Source organism: Ursus arctos, chromosome X (assembly GCF_023065955.2).
Source record: "Ursus arctos isolate Adak ecotype North America chromosome X, UrsArc2.0, whole genome shotgun sequence".
Classification (NCBI taxonomy): domain Eukaryota; kingdom Metazoa; phylum Chordata; class Mammalia; order Carnivora; family Ursidae; genus Ursus; species Ursus arctos.
The window spans coordinates 77,394,243-77,398,541 of NC_079873.1; the positions used below are offsets into that span (position 1 = coordinate 77,394,243).

Genomic DNA, 4,299 nt, shown 5'->3' on the forward strand with positions numbered 1-4,299 from the left:
ATATCATCCAATTTTTATAAACCAAAATAATTTATATATCTGATTGTGTATGTTTATATATGCATATTAAAATTCTGAATTTATACCAATCTGTGAACAATTATTACCTCTGAAGAGTGGGATTGAACAGAGAACAGACTGGTGGTTGCCAGAGGTGGGGGCTAAGGGTGGGGGAAATGGGTGAAGGGAGCTAAAGGGTACAAACTTCCAGTTATAATATAAATAAGTTTTGGGAATGTCATGTATAGCATGGTAACTATAGTTAGCACTGTATTGTATATTTGAAAGTTGCTAAGAGAGTACATCTTAAAAGTTCTCATCTCAAGAAAAAAAATGTAACTATGTAAGGTGATGGATATTAACCAAACTTATTGTTGTAATCAAGAACGGGGTGGGGGGTGAACCTTCACTTCTGTAATATTTGATTTTTTTTCAACATAGAAGCTCTTTTGTAATTTTTAAACATGTGTATGTGGAATCAAAAAAAAAAAGAAAAAAGGAAGGCAGAAAGAGAAGAAAGAAGGAGGGTTAACATTAACTTGGAATCCACTCAAATGAAAATAGTATTGTATTTGAAAAATAGTCAGGAATCAGAAGGTTGTTGTTTTATTTGACTTCCTGTAGACTTGAGCTTATAGGGAAAGCACACTAGGACACTCTGGGAAGCTTCTTGTGAAGAGATCAGTCAGTCCCTCCTCACAGAAAACTGGTATGTTTTTAGGTTGTTGTGCTAGTGATTAGGGCGGTCTACACCATTTAGGTAGAAAAGAAAATGTGACAATTGCTCTAGCTCTTGAAAGAAAAATTGATTCAAATGCAATTGAAATTGATTCCCTTATTTCCTCCTATGCTTTTTATTTTAATATATACATCTACATACATGTATATATCAACAGAAAATCTCTTCCCTTAGCCACACATGAAAGTGGACCCCCAGGTGGTTAAAGGTTGCTGAACACATCTTTCTATGCTCACAGATTAAATTTAGGTGGATGAAGAGCTTATAAAGTCATTCTGAATACCTCAGCAGATGGGTGTGCCAAACACTGAGAGAAGAGAAAAGGCAAGGGTTCAGGTAGAAGGTCAAATTGATAGCCTCTCTTTGCTTCCAGATTCCAGACTGTGTGAATAGCTCACCGTTAGGCCTAAGCTTCACATAAATATATTTTGGGGGGAAAAATTCTGATCTTACCCTTAAGACTGGCATCTTTCTCGATAATACTATAATCATGTACTCAGGTCTTTATCCCTGCAGCATAGCTGAAATGTGGCTATGTGGCATTATGTAATTAACTGGAAGTCAATTAATATGTGCAACGATTTACCATCACTTTCATTTTCCTCATGGAGACCACTCCTACCAATCCTGACATTTGCAATGATAAGAATCAATATTTTAAAATATTTTTTAAGGAATCAATATTTTTAATGGGTCAGTTATTTAATTAGGTTCTTTGAAAAAAATTATTTATTTATTTTAAATTTTAGTTAACATACAGTGCATGGGGCGCCTGGGTGGCGCAGTCGTTAAGCGTCTGCCTTTGGCTCAGGGTGTGATCCCGGTGTTCTGGGATCAAGCCCCACATCAGGCTCCTCCACTAGGAGCCTGCTTCTTCCTCTCCCACTCCCCCTGCTTGTGTTCCCTCCTTCACTGGCTGTCTCTCTGTGTCAAATTAATAAATAAAATCTTTAAAAAAAAACCATACAGTGCAATATTGGTTTCTGGAGTAGAATTTGGTGATTCATCTTTAATATCCATAACCCATCTAGCCCATCTCCCACCCACCTCCCTCCAACAACCCTCAGTTTGTTCTCTATTGTTTAGAGTCTCTTATGGTTTGTTTCCCTCTCTCTTTTTTCTTTCTCCCCTTCCCACATGTTTATCTGTTTCTTTCTTAAATTCCACATATGAATGAGATCATATGGTGTTTGTCTTTTTCTGACTACTTCACTTAACATAATACACTTTAGCTCCATCCATGTCATTGCAAATGGCAAGATTTCATTTTTGTTGGCTGAGTAATATTCCTGTGTGTGTGTGTGTGTGTGTGTGTGTGTGTATATCACATCTTCATTATCCATTTATCAGTTGATAGACATTTGGGCTCTCTTCAGTTTGACTATTGCTGATAATGGTGCTATAAACATCAAGATGCATGTACTCCTTTGAATCTGTATTTTTGTATCCTTTCGGTAAATACCTAGTAGTGCAATTGCTAGATTGTACAGTAGTTCTATTTTGAACATTTTGAGGAACCTCCGTACTGTTCTCCAGAGTGGCTGCACCATTTTGCATTCCCTAACACTTCACAAGTGTTCCCCTTTCTCCACATCCTCACCAACACCTGCTGTTTCTTGCGTTGTTATTTTTAGCCATTATGACAGTGTGGGGTGGTATCTCATCATGGTTTTAATTTGTATTTCTCTGATGATGAGTGATGTTGAGCATCTTTTCATGTGTCTGTTAGTCATCTAGATGTCTTATTTGGAAAAGTGTCTATTCATGTCTTCTGCCCATTTCTTAGCTGGATTATTTGTTTTTTTGGGTGTTGAGTTTGATAAGTTCTTTATAGATTTTGGACACCAACCATTTGTAACTATCTTCTCCTATTCCATAGGCTACCTTTTAGTTTTGTTGATTGTTTCTTCACTGTGCAGAAGCTTTTTATCGTGATGAAGTCCCAATAGTTCATTTTTGCTTTTGTTTCCCTTGCTTCTGGAGACGTGTCTAGTAAGAAGTTGGTACAATTGAGGTCAAAGAGGTTTGTGCCTCTGTTCTCTAGGACTTTGATGGTTTCTTGTCTCACATTTAGGTCTGTCATCCATTTTGAATTTCTTTCTGTGTATGGTGTAATAAAGTGGTTCAGTTTCAGTCTTCTGCATGTTGCTCTCAAGTTTTCCCAACACCATTTGTTGAAGTGACTGTTTCCCATTGGATCTTCTTTTCTACTTTGTTGAAGATTAGTTGGTCATATAGTTGTGGGTCCATTTCTGGGTTTTTTATTCTGTTCCATTGATCTATGTGTTTTTTGCCAGTACCATACTGTATTAATGTATTAATGATTACAGCTTTGTAGTACAACTTGTAGTCTGGACTTGTGATGCCTCCAGTTTTGTTTTTCTTTTTCAGAATTGCTTTGGCTATTTTTGGCCTTTTGTGGCTCTATACAAATTTTGGTTCCCTGTAAGAAATTTAGAACACCAATTTGTGAGGATAAATTCCATTTGTGGGAGAAAACACAGAGCAGAGCTAGCCCTGAAGCTGAGGAACAGCTTTGATTATAGGCAGAATTTGCAAATCCACAGCTTTCTGATCAACCTATGCTGCTCTGTAATCTCATATTTCTCCTCAGTGTTGAAGATCTCACCTTCCTGGTGTCTGAGTTTACAAAGCCCCATCTTGAAATAAGCATCAGTGAGGTATTTTGGGATTTTCACATTGCTGGTATCAATTGTGATGGAGGTGGCATTGACAAAATTTGGGGGTGTTCTACGTAGAGGAACTCAACTGAGGGCCAATGTCCAGTCACAAGTAGCAAGCCACTGCTCAGCTGCTTCAGGAAAACCACCATCTTGCCTTTGTGGCACCCAGTGAGGATGATCAAAATGGCCAGGAGTGAGGCTAGTTGGAAGTTTACTCACATGCTGACTGAAAAGTTTTTCGCCATGGCTCAACAGTTTTCAAAGCACATCTTCAGTAGGATAATACATAGGTATTTTGTGAAGTTTAGCTACTCTGATGCCATTCTTGTCACAACCAACTGGTTTTGTGACAGTAGCAAGAACCTTCTCTTTCTTCTTTTCAACCCTGGATGTAGCTGTTGAATACTTCCTCTTGTACATGGCCTTTCTGGAATACATAGCTGATGGGGATTATTTGCCAATTCCCCTGACTACACAGGGTTTCTGCTGCAGTGGGGCGTCCCCTTCTTTGGCACTTTAGCCTTGAGGTTACTCTCCTTAACCTTGCCACCAGCATAGCCTTCTTGGCTTCAGGTTTCTTCTTCTTAGTATCTGGCTTCTCAGCTTTTTCACCGGCCATCTTGCAAGATGGGAAAGAAGACTCAATAGGAATCAATAATAAGCTTGTACACATTAGCCTGCTCAAAGGATGAGGAAAATAAAACAAAAATAATAAGCACTCAGAAAAAGCACAACTTATGTTATTGCAGCCATTTTTATTTATATAACAATAATCATTTTCAAAATAGCAGTGACTAGAGTTTGACTGTGCCTGTGTGAGCTATTAGCTTAAGAAACATAGGCTTGTAATTATTAAGGAGGAAACAGATATGGAAT

At 38.0% G+C, this 4,299-nt stretch overlaps 1 pseudogene; it reads right to left on the reverse strand.

The window, feature by feature from the left end:
* Nucleotides 1-3,193: 3,193 nt before the first annotated feature.
* On the reverse strand, nucleotides 3,194-4,042 carry LOC113244340 (60S ribosomal protein L6-like; annotated as a pseudogene).
* Nucleotides 4,043-4,299: the final 257 nt, after the last annotated feature.